Genomic DNA, 14,504 nt, shown 5'->3' with positions numbered 1-14,504 from the left:
ACATTTTTTCAGACCTTCCTTCGAAGGCTTACAGAAGTAACACTTAAACTCATTGCATTATTTATCGAGGGCAGCTTTTGTCCCACTGCTCCTGTTACTTCAAAAATAATCACTCGGATGAATCTTACTCTGTGCCAATGAGTCAAGCAAGGTTGACTTCAAGGGACATAAAATCTCAAGCTTGAGCTGCCAGTAAACTGTGCTTCGTGGGGCTGCACTGACTTTTGCCTATTGTAGTGATGTATTTGCTGTCTTTGTTTTTATTTTATTTTTGATGGATGCTAACTACAGTCAACATATATGATGCCAAATTGCTTTTTTTGAAATGGATTTCATTTTTCAAAAACATAATTGACATTAGACACTCTTCATTTTTTCCTTTTTACCTCCTTCTCCACAGCACAGGTACACCTGTTCTACCCATTAGTTCAGGCATCTCAATTTGCCACTTAAGCTTTTTATAATAATTAAAATAAAAAAACATGGTTCATTGCCTTTTTTCATTATTTTAGATTTTTTTTCAGGTAACTTAAATATTGACACCATTAAAAACAGGTCCCTCATTTGAAAAAAAATTACTAACTAGTAGACTGTTACCTAACCAGATAAATGTGTAAGAATTTAGTATTATAGGCTGTTTTCTTACATCATTTCTTTATCTTGAATTATTGAAGCTAATCATCTGCTTGTCTAAAATTAATACAATGTCGTATCACCATCAAAATACTAAGCATAAGGGTAACCCCTAATTATGGACAGAAGGGCTGGGTCCCTCCGAAATTCATATGTTGGAACCCTAAACCCCAAGGGGATGGTATTAGGAGGTGGGCCTTTGAGAGGTGATTAGGTGGTGAGAGCAGAGCCCTCACAATGGGATTCGTGTCCGTATAAGAAGGAAAAGGCGAGACCTTGCTTCCTCTCCCTGAACTCCCTGCACCATATGAGAACACACTAAAAACATGGTCATCTGAAAACCAGGAAGAGATCCCTCACTAGACACTGGGTGTGTCAGAGCTTTCCTCTAATTCAGGCTCCAGAATTGTGAGAAATGTTTTTGTTGTTTAAGCCACCCAGTCTGTGATATTTGTTGTAGCAGCCGTAATGGACTAAGACATCCTTTTCATAGAAACCTATTTGGGAACTCAAAATATATATATTTTTTCACTTTAGAACATATTGGCCATTAAATAGCCAACAGCTCTTCAGTCCCATAACACTTCCACCTTTGAACCAACAAAAGCAAAGCTGAGTGTCAAAGTGATATTTTTAAATTATTGCAGTCTACGTTGAACACCAGTACTCAAATACTAATTAGTTCAATCAGGAAGAAATACAGTAAAGAACACCTTTAACGTGTAATTATTCCATTAAATGTTTTCTAGAACTTACACTGATAAATACATGATATCTTAAACCCGAGTAAACATCTTTAATTCATTGTTTGAAAAGATTTTGTTCATATCCTAATCCAAATATTAGATTTACATTGCAATTGAATGATGTATAACCTTGCTAAATGAAATAAATTGGAACTAATGTTCACTGAACACATACTACATGTCACTGCGTTCTGCTAGATGTTTTACACTTACTAATTCATTTAATCCTCATCATGCTTCTGTGTGGCAAGTTTACTCCTCTTTTTGTAAATGAGGTAATTGCAGATTGTAATGTCCAAATTATTTGTCCAAAATCACAGTTAATATGAAGTAGAGCTAAGTTTTCAACCAAATGTCCCTGAGTCAGTCATGTGTTTTCTCTCTGTGACACACCAGAGCTCAAGTGATATTTGCTTCTATTTATTTTCTGCTTAGGACAAGAAAACAACACATAATACGGATTTTCAGTAGCAAGGTCGTGAACATTGACACTCTTGTCTCAGCTTAAATTTCCTATTTTTATGCCCTGTTCTCTCATAGACTCTCTGTCACAAACAATTCACCCTGTCTAGACCGGTCCTTCGTACCTGCAGGTCTTCGTGCACACCATTTCCTTCAGTTTCCATTCTTCCTGGTCTGCTGGGCTATGGAAATTCTGTCCATGAAATCTCATCTCACCTAACAATGTCTCTGCTCTTGTCCTTCAGAAATGATCCTAGTGATGTATCCACAGCTCTTTGTTCTCCCTGTTCACAGATGATGCACCTTGAGATCTGAAAGGTGTTCTGGAAATCTTAGTGCATGCTGTAGTGTCTTCATGCATGCAATAAAAACAAACTTAGACAGCTAACATTAGTGTACTATAAATGCTAATGACCTTCACTTTCAGTTGAACAGAATCATGCTCCACCTGCAATCTCTTTACATTTCGGCTACTCTCACGGGTTCCCTGTGGTTGCTGACTGTGGTCGGTACTCCAGGTCATTGCCAGGTTCCCCCATCACGGCCACACTGTGGCAGACCTCACTACCCGCTTTAACACAGGAGTTGGAAGATTACACACATTCAGTGAAGTTGCTGCTGATACAAACTCCTAAGTGAAGAGCAGGAATATCTGACTCTGAAGGTTAAATTCTAATCCACTGAGCTTTGCTGCCTCCAAGAGCAAAGAGGTTCAGAGGAGTTAACTACCAAAAAGCAACGACCATGGTTGCAATTCATTCCCAGACCCTTCAAGGTCAGGATTCTCTTTATCTCATCAAGGCTGTCTTGCCCCCATGATGCACTCGTAAAGCATTTGAACTTGAGTTATTACCACTGACCATAGTTCTCCAAGGAGCAGAAATTCTTTCTTCCCTTTCCAGCTTAGCTATCAATATATTCAACCATCTAAATGGTTTGGGTTTACACTGGAAATCTCCCTCTGTATTTCACTTCTATGAGTTTATAATTTCTTCCATAAACTATAACGCCAGCACTAGGAAAACTGGAATATAACAAATCTTCAGTGCAGACATTTTGAAACTTATGTTTGCCCCTAAGCCAAAAATGCCGTAACAACTATCATCACTCACCATTTTAATTGTTCACTTCCTGTTTGGAATTGTGTCATAAAACTCAGTGTCATACGTGTCATTCTGACTTTGATTTCTAGTTTTCCATCATAGTTTTGAAAGTTGCTTTGATGAGAGGCTCAAGTATTGCAGTTATAGAGGTCATCAACTATAATCTCCCTAATAAAAAATTTCAAATGAATCGCAGACATTCTGGTAATTTTGTGGCCATGCTACCTTAATCACACTTCTTCAGAACATAACAGAGCTGCCACGGGTCTCTAGGATTAACTGTTTCTTTAAATATCTGCTTAAGAAGAAAAAAAGTGAGGGATTTTACAAGAATCAGGATGGACATGCTCGATTAGGAAGGCAGAAAGAGTTTTTATAGGGAATTGATTACTGCTAACACTTAATGATTAATACGTGCATTATCTTCATTATGAACTTAGCCTTGCTTTGCTAATAAATGATAAATCATTTTAGATGTAACACAGACATTAAAAATAGATTGCTACTATTGCCATTAACATTTCCATACTCTTTTCATACTTGATGACAATGCCTTTTTTAAAGCAGTCAGATCAAAGTATTTTTTGAATGCTTATTTTTTTTTACATATTTCTTTTTAATGCTATTTGTGAACAAGGTTACTAATAAGGTTTTTAAATTGTGCCAGCTTTTTTTCTTATGCCATTTTAGTGTCTGAATGAAGGACTGTCTCTGTTAGGAATACATGAGTCCCTAAGAGCATCTCCCAAGAGGCCTAGAGGAGGTCACCACTGCTTCAGCAGCTTGGTGGTGTGACTGCCACAGACTTCCGGATACCCTTGGTCTTCCCTGTGTATCATCTGCTACCTGGTCCCATCACGGTCATGACACTTTCAGGCATCTTTTTTGTGTTCAAGGCAGGAAGCTTTGCCAATCTCACCTCTGCTTCATATCAAGAAAGCAAAAGAGCCAGTGCTGGTCTCAGCAGGGTTTTGTTCCTTCTCATGGCCAGAATCAAGTCCTCCAGACACTCCTGAATAAAACGTTTAGGAACAGTTTGCTGAAGCATGGGGAAGCTAATTATTTAATTTAAATATTTATTTAGGGCCTACTGTGTGCCGGCCACTTGGTTATCTGTTAGCCTTATGCAGGTGACATCTTCTGTTTAGGATGCCATGAAAAGCATGCTCTCTTGGGTTAGAGGCAGTGAAGTTGAGATTTTAAAAGTGAAGACCCCATCGAGGTTAATGCAGGAGAATGAATTATTCATCATCATGCATTAATGTCTGGGAGGACACTGGGAATGTACACTGGAGGACTTGAGATGCTGCATTAAGGACAAAGCGGGAACGTACGATACATCACTGAGTTAATGACTTCGTGACCTAAGATTTGAGTTCAGTTTTCCTACTCAAAAGCAAAACTGCAAAAGTAAGCAACTTCAAGTACAGATTTCAAAGTTCATTTCTTTCATTCTCTGATTGATTACACCTCATCTTCTTTACCAATATCGTATTTTGCTTAAATATTTATATAATAATATAGAAAACTTAAGACAGTAAGAAGTTAATGCAGCTACATAGGAAAGCAGATGTCAAGAGACACATCACTGGGCTGTTATGGACTGAACTCTGTCCCTCCAAAATCATATGTAGAAGCCTTAACCCTCACACCTAATAGGATGACATTTGGAGGTGGGGCCTTTCAGAGGTAACTAGGTCTAGATGAGGTTGCAAGGGTGGAGTCCACATCATGGGATTAGTACCTGCACCTGGGTCCTGGACTTCCCAGCTTCCAGAAGTGTGGGAAATGGAAGTCCAATGCGCTATCCATTGCGCGATGAAGCCACCTAAGTGTGAGAAATAAATTTCTGTTGTTTAAGCCACCCAGTCTATGGTATCTTGTCGGGGCAGAACAAATACAGACTGTCTTAGATACTCTCTAAGAAGACATGTAAAAACGACTATGGTTTGTTTAGGAGGTGTTCTTGCCGTGGTTTCCCTCATTCATTCAGTCAAAAAGTGTTTACAAAGCAAGTGTACATGACTTTACAGAAACTCTACAAAAGAGAAGTGCCCATCTGTCGGGCCAGACTGGCAACCTGTTCCCATGAGGAATGCAGCCCAGAGGGCACTGACGCTGACCATGTAGTTACTCTCAGGATGTAGGATCACGAACTCAGACAAACGCTTTCAAGGTAAATCATGATTGCTGTATGGAATTGTATAGTCATGGAGGAAACATACCAAGGCAGGAAAAGTTTCCCTAGACATACATCTTCCCTAAAATCTGAAGGACAAACAGGCAGTAACCAGGTAAGAGTATCAGGAAGGTAAGTCCAGAGGAAGAACGGCCCACGTGGACGTGAGCATGGGGTGCTCTGGGTTCGAAGAGGACCGGCCTTGCCGTAGCGCATGTGGTGCTAGAGCAACGCCGTGTACCACATGTGATACCCGTGATACCAGATGTTGCCAAAGGCAAACAGGCACCAGAAGTTCAGGATTTCTTTTTCTCTAAGAGTAATAGGTGGTCATCAAAGGCTGTAAGTGATAGGAAGGCGTGTCACAAACAAAATTGGCTTTTGGATAGATGCTGTGGTTGCAGGTGATGAAAGTTTTGGAGAGGATGATGGATTAGGTGTTGGGAAACCTATAGCCTAAGTTAGATGTAAGAACAGCCCAAACTAAGGTAGCTATGGAGGAAGTGAAGAAAAGCTGACAGATTTGAGAGATATTTAGGAGGAATAGACCCAAGCAGCCGTTACACATGTGGTGAACAGGAGACAAGAAAGGGCCCGAGACTATTCCAGTTCCTATTTTATGGACTAGGATGAAGGGTGATGCTGCCCTGCTGGATAACAATGGCCTTGGCTGGTTAGACCCTGAGACTTTCTGAACCTTTCATAGGTTAAAGGGCAGAGAAGACTGTTAGCATGTATACAGATGTTTCTAAAATCCTGGGGACACACTCTGCCACCAACTACATGAGCCACGATGTTAAAACTCATCACAGCAAGGACCAGATGACAGGATGACCGGATTTTGCTGGAATCACCCAGTCTATGCTGCACCAAGTATTCCAGTATCTATTTTCTTCCCATGTCTAGAGCTATCCCCAACTACTTCTCAGGGGATCAGCTTCCTATGAGATAAAGGAAAACAAAAACATTCAGGACCCTAAAGATCCCGAAGTTAGTGGAATCTGCATGTACTTCAAAGGCACAGGTCTAAGAGCAACTGGAAACGATGCCACTGATTTTCTCCTCCTTGGCAGATACTCAGAGCATGACGTCTGGTTTTATTTAGGAAAAGGACCAGGTATTTGAAGATCCCAGTGGCCTCCAGTTGAGATAAGATGCAACTCAAATGCGGCGTAGTGAGTTTGAAGTAGTGCAGAAAGTCACAGCGCCAACGTGCCATCTTGTGAGCGCAGGAACTGCAGGAAGAGAGCCCGTCTCTGCTGTGGAAACTAAATAAAATACCCCCCGAGCGGAAAGGCCATTCCGTTTCTCCTTCTTGACAAATATGCTGGGATGGCTGGGTATACTCCCTGGGTCTAAATTGCACTCTGAAAATGGAACAGAAAAAATCGGATAACTCACCCAAATCCCTTCCGGCTGATAAGGGACTGGTGGGGGAACTTCGTGGCGGAGCTCAGTCGATGGCAATCAGGAATGGACACAGCTCTCGGGCAGGCCTGGGGAGGCCACACTGCTGACCTTAACGAAATCAGGGAGGAAATCGGTACCTGATTTGTCACATGAGGAAACACAACGATTTGCACGATAAGCGGAGGTGACAGGCACTAAGTCATCTGTGACCACCGCTGAGCTAACAGAGCCCCCAAATACGATGCTGAAAGTATGTGAAAGACCACAGGGACCAGAAAGGCCTAGGTTCTCAGGGTGGAAAACTGGCCCAAAGCACGTGATTAATTGAGCAGTGATTCTGATTCTCAGAGGAGGCAGATAGAGGAGAAAGAGGCCAAGTGTTCAGACCCTCAGTCTCCCGGGAAGGTGTCGTCCACACAGGGAGAGGTGTGCCCCAGGAGGGCAGGTAAATCCTCCCTTCCTTCCATTACCTGTGAAGGGGGACTCGGGAGAGGACAACGGCATCTCTGAGCAGCTACACTGCATGGCTTTTATTTGAACTGTGTCTAACAAAGTGACCATAGATATGGCTGATCCGAACACTGACCCTGAGGAGCCAGGCTGCGCTGGGAGGACAGTGTTCCAGGTGCGACACTCAATAGCTCACACTTGCTGGCAAAGGACTACGGATCTGTCTGCCTTAGGTCTATTTCCTCTGAAAACGGCTCCTGAAACTGCACACAGGATGTGTATTGCGGAGGACTCAGGAGCAACGCGTGTAAGGAAGTGAGCAGATTGAGGAGTCGGGATGCAACACATCGTGGCCTGGCCTCAGCCATCCCACCCCGCTCTGGAGATCACGGCGCCCGTCTGTGTCCCCAGCAGAGGTGCGGGAGCAGCGTGAGTGGGGCAGGTCCCTCCCTCCAGGGCCTTCTCAGGGGTTGGGGGGACAGGGAGCACCTTACCAGGCAGTATTTCTGCCGCCAGCCTCACAGGTCTGGGCCGTGCCTGTAGCGTCCAGGGAGGGTCCGGTTGGGGCCACAGGGCCAGGCCACACCGTCGTCCACACGAGGTTGCTCTGAAGGGAAATGACGTCCTCTGGCCAATCACCCTGGGAAGAGGTGAAGCTGAGAAAGGTTGGGAATTAAATGTATGACAGTGCTGCCAACGTCCAGTGCTGCTATTGTGTGTGGGTCATCCTGAGACCACACAGATGTTTAACGCAAAGCATGAGTAGGATCCGTTTTCTCTGATGCTGATTTCAGCCACCAAGTGCACTGCAGTTATTCTAGTGCAGGAAATGTGCTGCAATAGAGAATTATACCATTAAAGGTGTTACTGTGCTGGTTATAGCACATTGAAAGTGCTTTGGAAATGGGATCTAGTGCTGGATGGCTGAGTTCCAGCCCTAAGGACACGAGAGATGTTGGACAGGCCACGCAAGCTCCTTGTGCCTCAGTTTAGTCATCCATAAAATGGGGACATGGGGTGGTCACGAGGGTCACTGAGATAATGAGGTGAAGCCCTTCAACAGCGCTGCCCCACAGAAATTTAATGAGAGCCACATGTAGAAGTTTAGATTTTTCTAGGAACTGCATTAACAATAGGAAGAAAAAGAAGTGAAATTTATTTTGACATTTGTTTTAATTCAATATATGTTACCATTCTGCACATAATAAAGATAAAAAATGGATATAGCTTACCTTTTTGGTACTGTGTTTTCCTAATTCAGTGTGTACTTTATGCTTATGGCACATTTCAGTTGGAAATAAGCACATTTCAACTCCTCTGCAGCAGGCATGGCTGGTGGTTACCACATTGGACAGCACCAACTTAGAACCATCCCTGGTGTACAGTAGATGCTTAATGAGAATTCGTTTTTAGTATTTTATTTTATTTGAGCTAATATGTCCTTGCCTAAGTTGATAAGTTTTTTATAATGTTTTAAACATCCTAAGTTTCAGTGTAAATACTACATATTTTTAAATTATTTCTACCACCTTTTTCTCTTTATAAACACACACATACCTTTAAATAAAAGAATTTTTATTATTTATTTGTTTGTATTGTCTTGAAGAGAGAATAGAATTTACTCTATTTATATAAATTAATTTCTCAGATATCAACATGGAATCTTATCACAGCTGTAGCATTGTATTAACAAATTAAAATTTGAGACATTTCAGAAAAACTAGGCTTTCAACTGGAGGGAGTTTTAGGTCCCCTTTTGAAGGAAAGCTATTTATATAGAGTAACTATAATTGGGTAGAATTTCAGTGAATATATTTAGCATGTATACATTAGTTTTAAAATATATTGTGCTAGAGAAATTAAAATGTTGATGATACTTTTGAATGAAAATATCAGGTTGGATTTTTATTCCTCACAAATGTATAGAAAATAATTTTCTCACTGCAACAGATATTTTTATCATTGTTTGAAAGAAGATCAATAACCACTGGTATTGCTCAAGGTAAATTAACACCTTTTTTACTGCTTCTTTTACCTGGTCACGGCCAGTCCAATTTAAGCCCAAAGGCCTACCAGAATGTCAAGGAGCAGATAATTTATCCTTATTTGAAGACTGTCTAACCTTAAAGGAAAGGTGAATGTTCTCTGTTTCAATGCATACAAATTCAGCTAGATGGTATTTTTTTTTCACGGTATGAAAAATAAGCATATTTGTGTATGGTCAATTATAATTTCATGTTGCTCACCTCAGCTTGCAAAAGATTCATTAGGTTCCCTGATTTTCTGTTATTTCTGTGTCTGTACTAGTTGGCTCTTACGGTAATGTAGGATTTGGAATTGAATTGAGATCACTGGGTGATGATGCCTCAGTCAAACTAGTGTTTTAATAATGAATGTTGACACAGTGAGTGGAAAAGCTGAGATTCAAACCCAAGTTGTCTTCCTCTGAGGGGAGTGTTGGCTTCTCTGTCCTCCTTGTGTGTTCTCAACTGGGATTGCGATATTCAAAGGAGGTGCAACATGCCCCAGGTCCTGTATGTGTGTATGTGAGTATGTGCGAATTTGTGTGTGAGTGTGAGAGATTGTGTGAATACATGAGTATGGAAGACAGTGTGAATGTGTGAGTGTGTGAGTATGTGTGTGTGTGAGTGCGTGAGAGTGTGTGTGTCTGTGTGTCGATGAGTGTGTGGGGGGAGTTCAGGCACAGGAACCTGTCGGGGTGGGAGCAGCAACTTGAAGAGACAACTGAAAGGGAAACTTAACTTCAAAATAAAAGGAATATTATATGTCCAGAAATGGGGAGAAATGTGTTTCCTTCAACTGTGACAACCTCTTGGGATTAGTGTTATTCTGACTTTTATGTAGCTTTCAGCTGTTTTATAGCAAATATTACTGGCTTCAAAAAGTAATATAAAAACTTGTCATTTTCATAATCTTTTGGTTCTGTTAAATTTACCTAGTTTCAAATAATCATCTAGAAAAGGACCAACGTGTATATTTTTATATGTTCAAGTGAACTCAAATGAACTCAAGAGCTGGTGTCCAATAGAAACATCTGCCATAGTGCCCAAATCTTAGCTGATGTTTGAGCATCCTTATCTCTACACTGGGAATAAAACCTCTTGCCTAGCTAACCAACCGTGTGGTTGGGGGAATTAAAAGCCTCACATGTGGAAGGACGGTAGGTACTTTTCCGGGAATTCGTGAAATTTAGAACTGACTGCAACCGTAACATCATCACCTTACGCAGGAAAAAATGATAGCAGCTTCCCCGTGGGGCTGGTCTGCCCATATATTAGAGTATTTATTTGGCCTTTGGATTCCTAATTGTGTGTGCAAGACATGGAAAAACCCGACGTGAGTTTAGGGAAAAGCAATGAAAATGATTAAGGGGCTGTTTGCATTGATTTATGAAGACATGTTAAATGAATTCAATATGAATAACTCTCCTAAGTGACAACCAGGGAAAAGCATAATAAATGTCTACAAATATCTGTTGGGTGTGAACACTGAAGAGGGAGATGGATGAGGGTGCAGAAGAAGATGATAAGGAATAATGAGATGGAATTGGGAGAGTTTATAAGTGAAAAAAAGTGTAGTCATTTTATGCCTCTGAAAAGTGTCCATCAACGAAGCAGCCACAGGCCATGATCAGAAGGGCTCAGACTGCATCATCCAGGCTGAGGAAGCTGCTGGCAAAAGTGTGTGCCAGGAATCCCAGGGCTTGTGGTGGCTCTGCCCCAGGGGAGGGGACTGGGGGCATCATGGTTGACACTCGGCCACATTTGGGTCTGTATTTCCTTACCTCTCATTTAAGAAAACAAGTAGGACTCACAGTTCCGTGATCTGGATTCTATGCCAGCGTCACAGATTCGCCTGTGTCTATTCCTGCGCCCCTTCAGTGAGACCCGGAGAACAACTCCGCTAAATGAGTAGTAGCTTTGCTGTAAAAGATAATTGTTTCTATTACTATAACACTCACTTCTCCTACCCAAGGGCATGAGATGCCATATTAAAGGTCTATGTATTTTTTTACGTTGTAGCCTCTTCTTCCTCCTTCCCTCTCTGATATCTGAGTCTCTGCAAAGGACAGAGAGAAACCGGGAAAGGCGGGAGGGAGGGCATTGTCGCATGATCCTGCTCACTCATCGCTAAATAAAGCTTTTCTATTCAAAAATGGGGGGCGATATGGCTAATAATTAATGAACTCAGCTGAGACAAATAACAATTAAGTTTAATAAAGCCTTAACAATTAGCATCTTAACCATTATTTCATGGGAAGCGAAACATTGGATTAGTTATGCTTGTAGGAAGTAATCAGCTAAGAATTACTCATTTTCAACTAATTTTTATTACCCTATTCATTTCTATTGGGTCTTTCAACTGAGATTCTCAGCCTGTGTCCATATTGCAGCTAACAAAAAGTATAAATGCTACTTATTTAGAAAGTGTAATCTTTAAAGCACAGCTTTAATTTTTAAAACAAAATACAAAAATTTTAAAAGAAGCCACATTAGTGTCTATTTAAATGTCTATAGCTGATGGGGAAGGAAAATTGGTGGCTTATATATCAATTAAGTAAATATTTGGAGCCAGAAAAGTTTATAGATTCTAGACAAGATAATTTTTAGTTCAGATTTTGCTATTAGTTACGACCACCAGAAGGAAACTTTGAGCAAGAAAATAGCTTAAAAAATATCATTTCTCAAATGGTTTATATAACCAATGATGAAAATGGGAAATTCCTTATTCAATGAGATAATAATTGCATAGATAATGTTGCATAGTTATTAAATTTTACAATTTTATATTAACAATTTTTTTCTAAGTATTATCTTTCTATAATTTTGTCCTACCATTGGGATAGTAGAATACACAGTGGTCAACATTTTCCTTTAAAAATTAACTTTAAGATCTACAAGAATGTTTCCAAATAAGTTATAAGAAGAGATTATAAGATAAATACATATATTTTCCAAAGGAAAAAACGGTATTTTGGAATTTGTCATGCAATAGGAAGTCACCTTTACAGAATTAGTCTCAGAAAAAAACCTTCAGGACATTTAAAGGCAAACAAACTCTAACATGTGTAACATGACATAAAAGTACCAAATATTTAGCCATTTTACCATATACCCATCACTGATTTTCAGTGATAATCATAATGTTTAAAACTGTTGAATACAGATTGCTCTGAAGCTTATACAACACTAATTTTGACCTTTCAAAGGAGGGGGAATTTTCCCTCCATGCCAGAATTATTCTAATTTCATTTAAAATTTTGGAATAACATTATGTGCCTCTACAAAAATGATCCTTTAATTTCTGGTGACAATCTAATTACAATGAATGACTTACATGTAAACTGAACCACATCTACCTTCTGGTCACATAAAATCCTACCCAGAGCTCTTGAGCTTTAATTCAGTACCTGGCTATGGTGAGGCCTCCTGTGCGATCCTTTCTGAGAGTGGACACGTGTAGGAATGTAAGGTTAGTGAGAGGAAAGATCTTGTTTCTGCAACAATGAAAAGCAAGAATTAAATTTCTAAGTCTTTGAAAACTGCAGTTGGAATATTTCTGAGCCTTTATAATTTTCCTTAAGCATAATCAACTGGTTGGATACTTTGGATTATAAAATATTCTCAACATATGCAAATTATTTACGGTAGTGTTTTAGTCACAGTATAGTGACCGACCATTCAAGAAAACATCAGTGTTTGCTATAAAAGGCGATGACATGCTAAAAAACACTGCTTTGTTCCCCAGAAGTCTCCATATTCCTGTTATTCTGATCCCTTCTTTTCTGTTCTCATCCCTTGTATAATATTTGCCAAAAACCAAAGCACTTACTGTTCATAAATGTGCATGTTGAAACATTTGCAGTTTATGGTAAGATTAGCACATGGGCCATTGGCTTTCAAGTTTTATTAATAATGAGTAGTCTTTTCTGTCTTGCATTTTTTTATTCACTATTAACTTTTCCAGTGTCCTTTTGGAAGGAAGAAGAAAAGGATATGAATTGCAGGTTCTGTAAAACATGGTTTATAAGTGAGCATAAGCATTTGTCAGTAATTTTATTAACAAGAAAAATTTCCTGGACTCGGACATTTCAGCATATGAATCAGAAAACCTTAGTTTCCCAGCTTCTATACTCACACAGGAGGCATCGGATTTGCCTGTGGCATTTTGAGACTTATTTAATTTACGTTTTCAAAGTGACATCTAAAACTCTCACACAACAGGCATGAAATGGAAAAGTCATTCACTGGGGTCACAAGTGTAATGTATTGTGCTCAGCCCTATGTGCGCTGTAAAAGCAAGTTTCCTACTTTCAACAAACAGACCATAATGAGAGAGAGGCTAGGCACAGCGTGTGCCCAAGCGTCAAGTGACAGCACTGGGTGCTCGAGGAAAGAGCCACCTGCCATGTGGCCAAGCAGGGGCTGTCCAGTGCCAGAGACAAGGTAGTTTTGCAGCCAGACCACAGAGTATTAAATGCCTGGAGAAGGTGTTTTGTTTTTCCTTCTCTGCAGTAAATGTGATATGAATTATACAAGCTTATGGACAATTCATTCCTGCATGCTGTCTATCAGATTATCCTCAGAAACAACGGATCGGAGAAGGGTAACCCATTTGGATGTTTCTAATGAAAGCACAGTAAATGTGTGCTCTCTTGGCTTAACTTCTGATATGCCTTACGAATTCCATTTTGCCTTTGTAAGAATCCTCCACGCATTCTTGGGTTTTTGAAAGGGTTAGGCTCAGAATACGGAGTCCACAGAGCAGCAGCAGAATTACCTCAAAGCAGGTGCCAGATGCTTTTAGAGCTTTCGTGCAATGTGTTCCTTTTGTCGGGTCTAGATAAAACCACGGATTTTCCCATAAATAAAGGCTCCCAAGGCCAAATGAGTGCCACATTCTACAGAAAGAGGCTGAGGCATTGGAGGCCATGGCCTTGATGCCCATGTCCTAATGCACCCGGGACCACTCACTTCCCGGGAGCTGACCACCTGGTTACTGACTCGAACAAAGGAGATCATATAGGGACTAAAAGCAACACATTCATAAAGGACCCAAGGCACTTACTGCTTTTGCTGGAGTAATAATGCAACAAAAATGGAAAGAAAAAGACCATTTTCTTAGACAAAAGTTTTTTTGTTTACGGAGCCGTGCTGGCCATAGGGAGGCTATTCCATCACCGTCCTTCACCCTGGATTCACTCTTCTTCACTCCTGAAGAACCTTCCCTTCTTCCCTCTCTACCTTTTCTCAGTAAGCACCATTTTCAGATCAGCGTCTACTCCCTAAATAGTATTTCAACAGTGATGCACGTTCGGTTCACTTCTGCAATAGCAGCTCTTTGGACCCTGCATATGGCACAAGGACTGCACCTCCCTGGGTGGGGTGGCTGGGGGGCTACAAAGGCATTCTCCGAACGCGCCCTGGAGGGGGCCGAGCTCGGCATCCTACAGAGAAAGAAACATTGAAGATTGTCCTTGGTGTCTCTGTCGGACTGGCG

General features: G+C 40.7%; 1 long non-coding RNA gene across 1 annotated transcript; it reads right to left on the bottom strand.

Annotated features, from left to right (window-relative positions):
- Positions 1 to 7,595: 7,595 nt before the first annotated feature.
- Positions 7,596 to 12,429, bottom strand: LOC123623050. The gene is made up of 3 exons (XR_006729768.1): positions 12,415 to 12,429; positions 10,819 to 10,927; positions 7,596 to 7,639 (listed from the first exon to the last, which is right to left on the bottom strand). It is a non-coding gene; the product is annotated as an uncharacterized LOC123623050 (long non-coding RNA).
- Positions 12,430 to 14,504: the final 2,075 nt, after the last annotated feature.

The sequence above is a fragment of the Lemur catta genome, chromosome 18 (assembly GCF_020740605.2).
Source record: "Lemur catta isolate mLemCat1 chromosome 18, mLemCat1.pri, whole genome shotgun sequence".
Taxonomy (NCBI): domain Eukaryota; kingdom Metazoa; phylum Chordata; class Mammalia; order Primates; family Lemuridae; genus Lemur; species Lemur catta.
This window is presented reverse-complemented; position numbering and strand designations above follow the sequence as displayed.